The sequence below is a fragment of the Chaetodon trifascialis genome, chromosome 10 (assembly GCF_039877785.1).
Source record: "Chaetodon trifascialis isolate fChaTrf1 chromosome 10, fChaTrf1.hap1, whole genome shotgun sequence".
NCBI lineage: Eukaryota > Metazoa > Chordata > Actinopteri > Chaetodontiformes > Chaetodontidae > Chaetodon > Chaetodon trifascialis.
In genome coordinates, this window is record NC_092065.1 from 21,160,648 (window position 1) to 21,176,259 (window position 15,612).

The following is a 15,612-nucleotide window of genomic DNA, read 5'->3' on the forward strand; positions in this document are numbered from 1 at the left end:
GCATATATATATGTGTGTATATGTATATATGTGTGTGTATATATATACACACACACACACACACACACATATATATGTATATATATATATATACGAGAGAAGGCATCTTGGACAACAGTATTCTTCTTTTTCCACATGAATCTGATATTAATTTAATGGCGATATAGCAAAGAATTCTGTAACATTGACACAAGAAAGCAAGTGAGTCACGTGGCTTCACCTGATCATGATCACGTTTTCAAGTCATCAGTGTGTCTGCAAACCTCCAACAATGCTTGTAGTGTTGTCCACCAGACCTACATCCTTTTACTTAACTGACAAAAGTTATTCTGAGTGAGCAGCGTCAGTCAGAATGAGTTTGAAAAATGTAGTCTGAGCAATTTCATCCAAAATAATGAACTGACATTTTGAGATTTTTCAAGAATATTTCTTGCTTTTTCTACAAATTTGACCCAACCTTCACTTATGCAACACGCCACGACAAACAACAAAATAATTTCCATTAATAATATTCTCACTGAGCTCATTAGAGCAGTCAAACCCATAAAGTTTACAGTCAGTAATTAGCTCATGAAAACAATGACCATTTAGAAGCATTGCTTTTTCTTTGATATGGTAGTGCAGCTCATTTGTAAGAGTAAAGGCAGTTTTCTGTTGGTCAGTGGTACAAACTCACATGATAGATTTTGATTTAGTCTGCTGCTGGGACCCAATGACTTGAAGATGATGGTTCAGACAAGTCTCCAATTTCAGTGGAATTGCAGTACTGAGCTAATGGAATACTTTGAGTTCAACAGGTTAAACGGGCAGATTAAAGAGTCATTTTTTATGTTAACACACAGTATTTGAGAAGAAAAAACAAAAAACAAAACATGGTATGTAAGGAATTTTGTTTGACTTAAACATGTCAACAGTTGACACACAGGACCTCTATCAGGACTTTGATGAAGTTATCTGTGTAGGTAAGACAGCTCAGATGTTAGTTTCAAGTGAGCTGACCTTCATGCATTTTTTTTAACAACTGATAACGGGTTAGGGTTAGATTAGGTCAACACATGACTGACTGTTGTAGCTAAAACAGAAAAAAAAAACTGGTTCAACAAGTGGCTTTACAAAGCTTCAGGATGTTCACATGGTCAAAAAGCCAAGCAGGGCTCAAAACCAGGAAGTCAAACAGCACAGACAAATATAGTGAGGGGCAGGCCAAGAAATCTAAAATCAAAGGCTCAGGCAGTGAGGTTCAAAACAGGCAATATACACTGAGGGAGTAATGAAGGAAGGGTGGTGGAAGGAATACTTCGAGGACCTCCTCGATCCCACCAACACATATTTCTCAGAGGAAGCAGAGCCAGGGGGTATGGGTAGGGTTGTCCAATCTCTGGGGCTGAAGTCACCGGTAGTTAAGCAACTCCACCGCAGTGGAGCCCCGGGGGTGGATGAGATCCGCCCTGAGTATCTCAAGGCTCTGGATGTTGTAGGTCTGTCCTGGTTGACACGCCTCTGCAACATTGCATGGTCAGCGGGGGCAGTGCCACCGGAGTGGCAAACTGGGGTGGTGGTCCCCATCTTTAAGAAAGAGGACCAGAGGGTGTGTTCCAACTACAGAGGGATCACACTCCTCAGCCTCCCCGGCAAGGTCTACGCCAGGGTACTGGAAAGGAGAGTCCAGTCAATAGTTGAACCACAGATCAAGGAGGAGCAATACAGTTTTCGCCCCGGCCGAACCGTGGACCAGCTTTATACCCTTGCTAGGGCACTGGAGGGAGCATGGGAGTTTGCCAGACCTGTCCACTTGTGTTTTGTGGATCTGGAGAAGGCTTATGACCGTGTTCCCAGGGCCATCCTGTGGGGGACGCTTTGGGTATATGGCCCCCAATAATGGGAGGGTGAGTCCGGTCCGCATAGCCAGTAGTAAGTCAGACCTATTCCCGGCAAGGGTTGGGCTCCTTGCTGAGGCTGCCGCCCCCACGACCCGGACCCGGATAAACAGAAGACTACGAGTATGAGTGCAAGTATGAACAGCCAGTGGCATGGTCAAACACATCATAACATTAACAGACCATCTGGTGCCTGTCTCAATAATTTGTCTTCAGTTTGTCAATGTTCAGTCATGGTCAGTATCCTCTCCTGCAGAATCTCTACAACTGAAATTAACCCAGAGCATTGGCTAACAAATCCTTTTTTGGTTCGTAATCTGATAACTGAAAATAATTTGCATGTAATGTTTTAAGTTGAGACCTGGCATGGCAACACTGATAGAGGCTTTTTATAATAATAATAATAATATTTTTTATTAGCCAGTCTGACAAAGCAGGAAAGGAGGAGGAATTGCAGCCATTTTTCTGAACAGTTTGTGTTTAATGACATTGACCTGGGTGAATTTGCACCATCTGAATATCTTGCTCTTGTGTTCAAGGCAGAATTATCAGTGCTGATCACTGCATTTTATCGGCCACCAAGATATTCATCTGTGGTTTTGCAGGAATCCTCAGAGCTGATTGTACTTTGTATACCTAGATATGACAGATTAATTCTGAATGGAGACCTGAATATTTGTTTCAACAAAAACAGAACAGGGATGAATTTGTGGGACTTCAATACATTCAGCATAAGAGTGTGCTCTGTTTCCTCAGCCATATTGTCCTGGGCCCTCTGGAGGTGAATGTAAAATATCAAACCATCCATTTCTTTTCTCAGTCATCTGAACTGAGCCGCTGGAAGATGAGGTCAAAGCTTTTCAAAGGGGAGGACAATACCTGAGGTCTCACTTTAATCTCATCCTTTGGAAGATGGGAGAGTCTGGCTGTGGTAGAAGCTCTGGGAGAAGTGGGGGTGAAGGGTAACTGATGGATGGCTACCTGAACTGGATTTCGGTCCTCACTTTTCTAAAACCACAATGGATGGTGCTACAGTGTCTTGCTGTCAGCTAAGTCATTTTGTAGGGCCTGTTCACTCAGGTAAGCCTGCACAGTCTTATCCATTATGGTCCACACATTTTCCAAATTTTCAAAGAAGTCCAATGCGAAATGTCCGTGGAGATTCTCATTCATCCAAATCATGGTACTTCTAAGTGCTTTCCAAAGGCAGCTGGACTTGCGTGAAGTTCTAGAAGACATTTTGCCTCTCATCCAAGAGGCTTCTTCAGTTCTTACTGACTAGTGGAGATCCAGGCATTTATCCTCTTGCAGGATCTTTGGCCCACCCAGCCATTAACATCATGACCCACCTGGCCACCATGAGAGTCATTAGGGACAATGAGTCCCGGTGTGAATGGTTGTTAAGATGCCTGGGGAGGGATCTTAGGACTACATACTGATTCAGTCGTAAGATCTTGGATGAGAGGCAAAACATTTTCTAGAATCTCAAGCAAGTCTGGTTGCCTTAGGAAAGCACTTAGAGGTCTGATGTGAAACGTAGACCCAAAGTAAGGCACCATTGTGTCCCATTTTCTAGCTAAAGTCCCGCACACAACTCTCCACTGGAGGTCCCCTGTCTGTTTTTCAGCAGAGGGTTTGTAGATGGTTCTTCAGTGAAGAAACAAGAAACTGATTTCACCTCCAAGCATCCAAACCTGTCACTGTCAAGTCTTGAGGCAACCTTGTAGTGGATCTTTTATATTTGTCCTTGACTCAGGTGCCAAAGGAGTGGCACACTGTAAACAGGAATGAGTGTTAGACCCTTATCAGTAAAAAGGACACAAAGATGTCAACAAAGACAAGATCAGTGTTGTCACACCCACAAAAGTGTGTCATTACAAATTCAGCTGTTGGGAATTTATATCAGTAACTATGCAGATTTGACACAGTAGCTACTTAAAATCAAAAAGTCTCCCCTGATTTAGAATAAATTGTCTACATTTATTCAGACTTCTTTTTCATATGCAATACATCCTACAATGATTTCTTTACTTGTCTCTGAAAAAAAAATGGACAACAAATATCCAAATGAGTGTCTTTCAGGAGACACAAGTGAGTCACTTGACATCTTTTGTTGCTTGACCTTAAAAGCAGCTTTGTCTTTTGGTGCTAAGATAATAACTGCTGCTTAGTGTAGGGGTGCTTCTCTGTCTCCTCTACAGTATTATACCATATCATACTCACTTGTAATGGTACTTTATTGCATATTTTGCACTAGTTGCTTGTGAAGTTGGAGATCTTAGACATTTTGTTACTCTACTGCATTTATATTTGTTGCTCTTGAAAAAGGTTCATCTGTTGAATGCCCAGTCTTACTGTCATCTGAAAGAACTAACTGCTCCTACCAGTTGCGTTTTAATTGACTGTCCACTTGGTCAGTTAATTTTGTGTTTTACTTTGATATATTTGATGAGCAAGTATTTGTAATTTAGATTTGAGACTTGATACTATTTTTGTTCACACTATTTTGTTTCTGTGTTGGCTCATTTCTGTGGAGTGTCTTGAGGAACTTGGAAAGACATTGTTACTGTTTTGTCCACCCCACTTATATAGGAAAAAGAAAATACATTTCTACCTATACAATACCCCTACAGCCTCGATAAAGATGTGCCGAATAGATAGTGCTTTGTGAAAATAGTTTGTTTTCTGCCTGCATAATGTGCTGAGAATGTCACAACTGGGGCAACTGTAACAGTGGAGGAATGTCTGCTTCAGGACGCAAAGAGATAAATGCAGCACAGATCTGCCTCTGCATCAGATGCCTCCTGCTAATACAGCAACATGCCCTGGAGCAGTAGCATTTCAGTTTTTGGGTACCTCCCCAGTGGAGAATATGTTGTACAGAATGCGAACCGTCAGATCATAGTTGTAATATTGCTTTTGTGTTACCACCTTTGGTTTCAGATTGACTTTGCATGTCCGTGCAACTCAAACAGGAATTTCATTCACTGCTACGGCTACATGATGCTGCCATCTCTCATCATAATCAGCCTGATTCTGTGGAACGACAAGCGCATTGGAAGAATCTTCAGATATGCCTGCTACCACTCTTCAGTTAAAAAGGGAAGTTGCTGCTCCAGGGGGAGATTCTGCTTTGAGTTCTTCATATACCTGCTCCAGGCTGCCTCGTCCGGGTTTCTTTGGTGTGGGTCAGTGCTTGTTGATGGAGACTGGTATGTTTGCTGTGGGACTGGAAACTCTGAACTGATGGCGTTATCCTGCATGAAGGAGAGCGAGATCGGTCCAGCCGAGAAGGCGACTAAAGTTAACCTGAAAAACCAGTCAATGGTGAGTAAAGGCTCTCCGACCTCACAACACCTGTTTTAGAGGACACAGTCAACAATAAAACAGTGCTTTTACAACTCATTCTGATATGCTTGGCAGGTCATTGGCTTGATCTGCATCCTGCTGACTGCTGCCTGCTCATTCATCTTGGTGCTGCCATGGAACAGGTGGTGCGCAAGGAAGAATCACTTCAGGGCAGCGTTTGAAGAGGCCATACTGGAGCAGACAGAGATTATTTTGTGGGATGAGATGGGGAAAGCTGCTGCGGATTATGTGACAAAATCACTGGTCTCTCTGTCCACCACTGCAACCACTACAACACCCTCCATTACTAAAGATCCTGAGAAGGTGGAAAAAACAGAGGAAAAGGAAAAAATACTTTTAAATATAAATGTCAACTGGAAAGACATAGCTTGTCTTGCTGATGCCCTGCTTGAACGTATTCCAAACAAAGTAGCCAATAATAAAAACAAGGCATGAATATTTCTGTTAAAATTTCTGTTAAAAATTTCAATGATACTAAATGTAAGTTATTGGAAGAAAGCTGAAGGGAAGAATATATGCCACACATGTATGAAAATAACCTAAAGAGATATGCACAGATTCTGGCTATTTTCATACCACCTTAAAACCTATGTTGATTGCTGCTTTTGAATGCATCCATTTAAATTCTCTTTTTGTTGCCTCTTATTCACAGTAAAGGCACTGACAAATGTTGGCTAATGCTTTTGTTTTGATGAAGTTCAGCTGTGCACTGTGCCTTCTCTTTTGCTGTCATTAGTAAGTAGGTCTAGCCAGCATTAGTCGATGTACAATCACTGCAGCCGCTTTAGGAGCAGAGAATCTAAACACACTAAAGTCAATGGAATTTTTCAGTGTGAATGTGATTACATCTATGTTGATTATTGGTTTTCTGTTTTCATTTCATGTTTCATTTACAATGTGTGCTGTCTTCTTTTATGTTTCTTTTCACTTAAATTGATTTTAAAGGAGTGGTTTGACAGAGATATACTCTTGTGTTCTTGTGTTCAGAGAGATAGACAGAAGATTGTGACTGCTTTGGCTTCAGGTTATCAATATTTAACAGAAATTGCAAACTTCATTTGAGCTATACTAAAAATGCCCATTTGGATGGAGTTTCCCTTAAACAAAGATTTTACCAATGGGTCACACCAAACCATTTTCTTATTCTGACATAGTTCATAGTTGATGTAAGTTTACTGGAGACACAGAGAGACATTTGGTTGCATAGACCCAAGAAAGAAGGTAAACTATGTGGCTTCAACTGAACATGATCGCATTTCCAAGTGTCAAGAAGATAGACGATGAGAGAGATTTTATTGTCAACCATTTGTGTACAGTGCAATGCAGTAAATAGAGGGGAAAAATGGGTCACAGTGCAAACATAAAGAACAAAAGATGTAACATTGAGTAAGACTGAAGCTGACATTCAGACTGCGCACAACATCAAAACACAAAAATAAAATATGAAACAAGGTATAAATATGTAGTGCAATATGCAGGACACTATTACAAGAGTATGAAAGAGTATATACAAATAATAACAAAAAATGAATAAATAAAAGGAGAGTGTAAAAGGTGTATGGTGAAGTGTGTGGTGCGTCGGTCATGTGTACAGAATATCTATTATATAAGGTGCAGGCAATCAGACAATCCAGTAAATTGAGGTAAGGTGTGAATTGACAAGTGCAGGTGTGCGTGTTTCTGTGTGTGACCCAGCAACGTAAATCACTAAATTTTAGGGTTAAGATTTGGGTTAATGTTAGGGTCAGGCTAAGGTTAGGGTGGCTGAGGTTTGAGGCTGGGGGAGGGTTAGGGGCAGGCAAGTAGTGGTTTGATGGCTTAGATATTGGACATGTCTTTAGAATGCCTATACAACGATTTAAGAGGACTTTCATAAACCAAACTATAGCAGTGACTTGCAGAAGTTCCACTTCCATGTTTGTTCCACGCACTGTCAGTACAACAAAGAAAGAAATAATTCCCATTAATAGTATTCTTACTTCAGAGTTCATTAGAGAAGTCAGCACCCATCTAATCCTGCCAACTGACAATATATGTGTTATTACAATGTGTAATTAGCTCATGAACACAGTGAATATTTGGTAGCATTGACATGCGTTTTATTTGACAGTTTGTTTTGAGGGGGTCAATACAGGAAAGTCTTTCAGTCAGTTAAGATTTACATTTACAGATTAAAGGTGTCACTCTGGAACGTGGCATGAAAGCATTATTGTCTCCTTCAAAAAGGTCACCAGTTAGCACACAGGATCTAAAGTATATCAGGACACATAACTTTCATCCAGCAATCTAATCATGAAAGCCAGACAAGATAAAATATAATCCACCTGCATGTGATCTCTAGGTGGATACCAGACACGTGAATGCAGCGCAATGTGACATTCATGCATGATCTGGTTTCTGTGGCTGGTAAATTATGACTCTGAAAAGAAGGACAGAGAAAGGACATAACAAAAGTGTTGAATGTGTTGACTTTTAAGTTGTGTGCAATGTAACGTTTTTTTTCACAACTGATAAGACAGTTGTCTGTACTGACGTGCATGTGAGCATAAGACTCAACATGTAAAATGCAATAATCCAACAAAAATGGACATAAGTCTCAGTTTGAGCTGTCGTATCAGAACACTGACATGTGACGTAACCCCCAGAATGGCCTAAAATCTATTTATTTATTCATTCATTCATTAAATTACCATAAAGATTCCATTATAACAAAAAGGTCACTTTTTATTCCAGGATTGTGATTCTGATGACTGACAAACCCCAACAGGGACATGAAGAAAGAAAGAAAGAAAGAAAGAAAGAAAGAAAGAAAGAAAGAAAGAAAGAAAGAAAGAAAGAAAGAAAGAAAGAAAGAAAGGGGAAAAAAATGGAAAGCAAGCAGAAAAAAAAAGTTTCTGGTCACCATGACTACTATTCACGTACGCTCCAGAAACTTACCTTGTTAGCTCGAGATACGTAACTCATGTGCATTAGAGATACATATCTCAAACTAACATGATAGGTTTCTGGAGTGCATCTGTCGTCATGGTGACCAGAAACTTTTTTTTCTGCTTGTTTTCCTTTTTTTCTTCTTCTTCTTTCCTTTTTTTTCTTTTTTTTTTTTCTTCTTCTTCTTCTTCTTGATGCCCCTTTAGGGCATTGCATTACTGGGATTACTTTAGTTTCTTGTTGTGCTCTTGGAATTGCTCTCTGTAAAAATGGCAACAAAATAAGCTTGACTTACTTATTACAGTATTTCTGATTCATTTCTGTAACATGGTACCGATGTTCTCATCGCTGAGAGTTGGCGAGAAAAAAAGTGTATTTCCAAAAATGTCAGACTCAGTTAGCATCAGTTCATTCATTTTTGCATTTTGTATCAAAGAGCAGTTCAAATTGAAACATCTTATTGAGTTTGGTATGGTGGGATCATTTGCTCCTTAAGGCTGCAGGGCTTCAGTTAATATAGACTAATGCTGCCTAGCATGTTTTCTTCCAATTACTTGCATTTAGTATCATTGAAATTTCTATTAACAGAAATATTCATATTGTGTTTTTATTATTAGCTGCTTTGTTTGAAATACGTTCAAGCAGGGCATCAGCAAGACAAGCTATGTCTTCCCAGCTGACATTTATATTTAAAAGTATTTTTTCCTTTTCCTCTGTTTTTTCCACCTTCTCAGGATCTTTCGTAATGGAAGGTGTTGTAGTGGTTGCAGTGGTGGACAGAGAGACCAGTGATTTTGTCACATCGGCTTTCCCCATCTCATCCCACAAAATAATCTCTGTCTGCTCCAGTATGGCCTCTTCAAACGCTGCCCTGAAGTGATTTCTCCTTGTGCACCACCTGCTCCATGGCAGCACCAAGATGAATGAGCAGGCAGCAGTCAGCAGGATGCAGATCAAGCCAATGACCTGCCAAGCATATCAGAATGAGTTGTAAAAGCACTTGTCATCATGTGCCGCTTGTTTTATTGTTGACTGTGTCCTCTAAAACAGGTGTTGTGAGGTCGGAGAGCCTTTACTCACCATTGACTGGTTTTTCAGGTTAACTTTAGTCGCCTTCTCGGCTGGACCGATCTCGCTCTCTGTCATGCAGGATAACGCCATCAGTTCAGAGTTTCCAGTCCCACAGCAAACATACCAGTCTCCATCAACAAGCACTGACCCACACCAAAGAAACCCGGACGATGCAGCCTGGAGCAGGTATATGAAGAACTCAAAGCAGAATCTCCCCCTGGAGCAGCAACTTCCCTTTTTAACTGAAGATTGGTAGCAGGCATATCTGAAGATTCTTCCAATGCGCTTGTCGTTCCACAGAATCAGGCTGATTATGATGAGAGATGGCAGCATCATGTAGCCGTAGCAGTGAATGAAATTCCTGTTTGAGTTGCACGGACATGCAAAGTCAATCTGAAACCAAAAGTGGTAACACCAAAACAATATTAAAAGCCAGATCTGTCGACTCGCACTCTGTGCAACATAGTCTCCACTGGGAACGATAGCTTTGACTCCAAAGAAACTGCTCCAGGGCATGTTGCTGTATTAGCAGGAGGCGTCTGATGCAGAGGTGGATCTGTGCTGCATTTATCTCTTTGCACTCTGAAGCAGACATTCCTCCACTGTTACATCTGCCCCTATTGCACCATTCACATTATGTAACCAGAAAGAAAAAAAAAAAAAATGGTGTGAAGCCAGAGAGGAATCTATTCAAGACATCTTCAAGGAGGCTGTCATCATAGGGGCACTGCATTAGATAGAAATTCATTTTCTCTGTCATTTATGTAAATGTGGTGGGCAAAACAGTAACAATATCTTCCTAAGCCTTCCCAAAACACCACCACCACCAAGTACAGCCTCAAAACACACCACAGAATTAAGCCAACATGCAAAGTTGTGTGAGCAAACGTAGTCATATTTATTGCAGGGCTGTGGTGGAAGATGACATAACATCACCATTCATCTGGGAGTCAATGACAGCGGGTCAACTCCATGTACTGAGAAAGATGATCAGATATGATCAGAAGCTGCAGAACAGCTTCTAAATGGACATTATAGTGAGACTGCTAATAAATTTCCAATCTCAGGTTACACTAGTAACCCAATAGACCAGATGTGCAAAAATATTATTTCCCAGGTGAACTGCAAGAGGACGCCCTTCTTTTTGCTGTAATGGAAAATGTTTCTGCTAAATGTATAAAAGATACTTCAAAGACAACAGTGATTCTTCTAGAAATGCTACCTGTTGTCAGAGTTGTTTCCTGTCATTATGTAATGAGTGACTGTCAGTGTTCATGTGAGGGCTGAACCTGAGATATGCATCAAGTGGTTGTATCAGTACATTTTAGTTGTTAACTGTTGTTCCCATCTGCATGTTGGTGAAAGAAGACTTTATGAAGAATTTGAAACAGTGAACTTGGTACAGAGAAATGTATGTTATCAATGATATAAACAAAAATGCAAATGAATCCAACTTGCACTCGTTTTGCGTCTGATTGCATTTGGCAAAGTACAACACACACACTGAGATGACAGCTGACAGTGTGTGTGAATTGGATTGCTTTTTTTCTTTTTGCACTGAGGCTCATGTGCATCGTAAATATTTGATATCACTTCATTTAATCATACGAGCATCGACACGTTATTGCTTTGCAGCGCATTTTGGACAACATGTCACCCCTTGCGGCTATTTTGAGATTTACACGGTTTCTTTCTTGGCATTTGCGTAGCTGTCCTTTCCAATCCTTTTCTGAATTCCCCCAGACTGTGTATCAAACGAGGGGACTATCAGTGTGGCCACATCGTGTAGTTCACGTGTAACTCCTCTAGATGGCAGCATCTCCTTGTCCCTGCCTCAGTGCTCTCCTGCTGAATTTTCTGATCATGCCTTTATTCGCAGTGTGAAAACTCAGCTGCTTATGGCATGTATTGTGTCACGCAGATACAGGTGTTTTTTGCACGTGCGCTGCTTTGACAAATGAATGAATCATTCAAAATAAAACTTTAATCTTAATAATCCAGGGATCTGGTGAAGGAGCTACTCATGAGCAGCTGCCCAGACATGTTCACAAGCCTGTTCAGTGTCTGAGCCTCACACATTTGTGTCTGACATTTGGAGGTCCTCATCTCTTATCACCAATACTGGCCAAACAAAGAAAAGTCAGGTTACTCTGACATTGAAATAATAAACATGTACTCATGTGCTTGATTTGTAGAAGCAATATAACCTCTGCTGCTTTTGACAGGGCCATATATGAAACCTGTGGAGCACTATTTCAGAGCAAATCTTCCTTCAACATGAAGGATTATTTTCCAGGACAGAGGCAGCCTGAACATACTTTTGTGTTATAGCGATCAGTCATGCAAGATCATGCAGATGATCCAAATCTTGCAAAATTGCCCATAATGCCTTAATCACCTGACATGTTATAACATGACTGGGCTGTTTTTCTGCAGCCCACCTGAGTGTACTGACTGCATTTTAGCGTCCGTCCCTCTCTTGTCCTGTTCTGACCAATCTGTCTGAATGCTCTGCCTGTTTGTAGATAAACTGTACTGTATCTGTGGAGTCATGAATGCACTGTGGCACGCTGCTGCTCACAGCAAAAGACACACCTGCGATCAGTTTTGCTGTTCCAGTCTGTATCTTATTTACAGGGAAGCACAACTGCAGGGAGGTCACATAGATGTAAACAAGCAATTTGCCTGGGCAAAAAGCCCCCAGCTGACCATGCCAACCCTTTAGCCTCCCCACTACTCTTTGTCTCTGTTAACATTCCTCTACACTGCATTCTTGCCACCCTGTCTGTCTCTGTGTCAGCAGTGGGAACCAAGGCCCCATCATGAATGTGTGATATCCACTGAAATTCTTCCTGGCTGGTTTACAAGATGTTTGGTCTTTGCAAAAAAAAAAAAAGGGGGGGGGGGGGTCTAATATGTCTCTTCTTGCATTGATTACACAGGCCTTAACATAAAACATCCTCAGAGCTTTTACTGTATGAACACCATGACACACTTTTTTTTGCCTCTCATGGGTTTGCTAACAAAGGGAAGGACTCTGAGAAGTTGATACACACACACATGCACACACACACACACACACACACACACACACACACACAAAGAAAGAAAGAAACAGCAGTGTTCAATGAACACCGTCCCTTCCCCCAGTCTCTGCTTGCTGTGACTTCGCATTCCTTTCAGTCCTAAACACAACCATAAACACACATTCATGCGGTCACACCCCTCCTCCAGACCCTCACTTTTACCTATTAGGTTTGCCTCATCTTGTCCCTCTTACCTTTGTCTTACTTTGCCTTTTCTGCCTTATCAGTGAGAAACGAAAGGGGCGTGTGACACGAACTATGCTTACTGATATGTTCCTGACAAAAAAAAAAGGTAAGGTCATTGTTTAGGGTGAGGTCATAGCGTGGCTGCAGCAAAACATTCCTCTTTTGCCTGAACGTGACCCCATTTCTGGAAAAATACTGATGAAGAAAGCACATCACACTGAAGTGTTCGATACTGTTCATTCCATTAATCCCATTTTTTTGGCTCTCTCCTGTGAGTCCGTACCACTTACTCTGATTACTGCAGCAACTTGAACCTTCCATGCAACATCAGGTTTTCCATTTTACAACCACTGCTGGAGTAAAAACCGTGGTGTGCTTTACATTGGAATGTGTGTTTATAGAATGGGAATGCAGTCACTTAGCAAAGGCTTCACTGATCTATTTTTGGTTACAAAAGGGACAGAAGAGCGTCAAAGGAAGCTGACCTACTCCCACCAGCCTATCATTATTCTACACAGATGCTGTAGCTAACGAATGAGGAAACCGTTGCTTAAATAAGGATTTACGTGAGGAAAATAGATTCCACCCTGTCTGTCTTCTTGTCTTTGTGTTGAGCTAAGATAACCAGCTGAGGGCTGTGGTTTGTCAAGCAACAAATAAACACATTTCCAAAAATGTGCATTTCTGAGACCAAACTGTGTTTATGGACAATGGTTTTCTGACATGTTCCCAAGTCCATGCATTAACATCCTTTATCCAATCATGTGTTCACAAAGTGGTGAACCTCTCTCCATCTTCACTTGTGAACGACTGAAAATTTCCAGGACGCCCTTTTCATACCCGATCATGATACTATCTCCTGTTACCAATCAAGCTGTTTACCTGCGGAACGTCCCAAACTGGTGTTTTTGGAGCATTCCACATTTTTCCCACTCTTTAGTTGCTCCTGTCCCAACCTGTTTGAAACATGTTGCTGCATCACATTCAGAATAAACATTTACAAAAATCAATGAAGCTGATGAGGAGAAACATTAAATATATTGTCTTTTTACTGTTTTAAGTTGAGTAAATGTCAAAAAATGATCACATTCTGTTTTATTTATGTTTTACACAGCATCCTAACCTTTTTGTGATCAGGACTGTATTCCAGAAAACACAGAATAACACTAGCATTAAGTTGGAGTTTAGCTGCATAAGGACAGTTTCCCACTTCACCTCAGTCCATCCTAAATGAGCTCAGGACCAGAGAGGGCGGCAGCGCCTCTGGATCTGGTTTATGTCTTTGTATGGTAGAGTTTCAGCTTGCATTTGTGGATGCAGCGATGAACTGTGTTCTCAGACGACGGTTTCTGGAAGTGTTCCTGAGCTCATGCAGCGATGTCCACCAAAGAATCATGTCTGTTTTCAGTGCAGTGACATCTGACGGCCTGAAGATCAAAGCTATCCAACACTGGTTTTCAGCCTTGACTCTTGCATTATTATACACCGGAGACAATGAAATCCCCAAATTCATTGCAATTTTACATTGAGAAACATCATTCTTAAATCAGTCTGTCACAGAATGGTGCACCCCTCTCCAGCTTTACTTCAGAAAGACTGTCGTCACCATTGGTCAGGTGGCGATTTTCTTGCATGTTTTTAGTGGGGGTTATTTAAGGAGGATACCCCAGGTGAACACGGGGAGAACATGCAAACTCCACACAGAAAGGCCCCCTTTTTCCTCGAGCAGGCACTAAAGGCATGATGGAAGACACGCCACCAGCACCCACAGCAGGATTCAAATCGGGACCTTCTAGCTGTGAGGCGACAGTGTTACCACTTGTGCCACCGTGCCACCATAGTACCTGCCAAGTTGCCAAACAACAATCATCTTGAATCCAAGCATCAAAATAACAGGGGCAGTCACAGATGCTCATACTGTAGAGCTAACAAACAGTTTATCTTATCTTTAACAGTTTATCTGATTTTATCTTTGGTGCAAAGTAACTGTGTATCATGGGTATTGGATTTGTGAATGTCCTCACTGGGCAAAGTGCAAAGCAAACCACTGATAAATGCTCCAAAGAGAGTCATCTAGTTTGCATCGGTAGAAATGTTACATAATTATATCAACTTTTCCTACTTTACTTTGTTGCACAACCCTTTATCTGATCAACTGTTGACAGCATTGCGCAGCCATGACACCACAAAAAGTAAAGAGCACAGCTTACACTGGTTGGAAAAGGAACACAGCTGGCGGTGTGTTATTTTCCTAAAAACATCTAATTGAAGCAGGACTATAAGTCCTAAGTAAAAGCAGAACAGGAGTCAGAGCATTTAGCTATCAAGCTCCTCTCCTGTGGAACCATCATCCAGTCTTTGTCCGGGAGGCAGACACTGTCTCTACATTTAAGAGTAGGCTTAAAACTCTTCTTTTTGATAAAGCTTATAGTTAGGGCTGGCTCAGGCTTGTCTTGGACCAGCCCCTAGTTATGCTGCTATAGGATTAGACTGTCGGGGGACATCCAAAGATACACCGAGCTCCTCTGTCCTTCTGTCCCTCTCCATCTGCACGCTTTCATGTCCTACCACGGCGTGTTACTAACTTAGCTCCTTCCCCGGAGCCTCTGTGCTTTGTCGTCTTGCAGGTTCTCATGGACAGTGGCTGAATCTGGATTGTGGACTTCAGCTGCATCTCCTGCCTTGGCCCTGCCTGACATCCACTGCAACTGCTACTGCTGTTATTACATCCACTGTCACTGTTACTGTGACTGCATGTCTGTCTCTCTGTCTCTGTCTCTGTCTCTGTCTCTGTCTCTCTCTCTCTCTCTCTCTCTCTCTCTCTCTCTCTCTGACTGCATTTCTGTCTGTCTGTCTGTCTGTCTGTCTGTCTGTCTGTCTGTCTGTCTGTCTGTCTGTCTGTCTCACTCTCCCTCTCTTGCTCTTCCTCTCTCACCCAACCGGTCAAGGCAGATGGCCGCCCACCCAGAGTCTGGTTCTGCCCGAGGTTTCTGGCTGTTAAAAGGAAGTTTTTCCTCGCCACTGTCGCCAAGTGCTTGCTCATGGGGGAATTGTTGGTTTCTTTGTAGATAAGAGAGCTTGGTCTGTACCAGCTC

General features: G+C 41.7%; 2 pseudogenes; one reads left to right on the plus strand and one right to left on the minus strand.

The window, feature by feature from the left end:
* The first annotated feature begins 4,646 nt into the window (after nt 1-4,646).
* On the plus strand, nt 4,647-5,681 carry LOC139337411 (uncharacterized; annotated as a pseudogene).
* Nucleotides 5,682-8,768: 3,087 nt separating this feature from the next.
* On the minus strand, nt 8,769-9,812 carry LOC139337088 (uncharacterized; annotated as a pseudogene).
* Nucleotides 9,813-15,612: the final 5,800 nt, after the last annotated feature.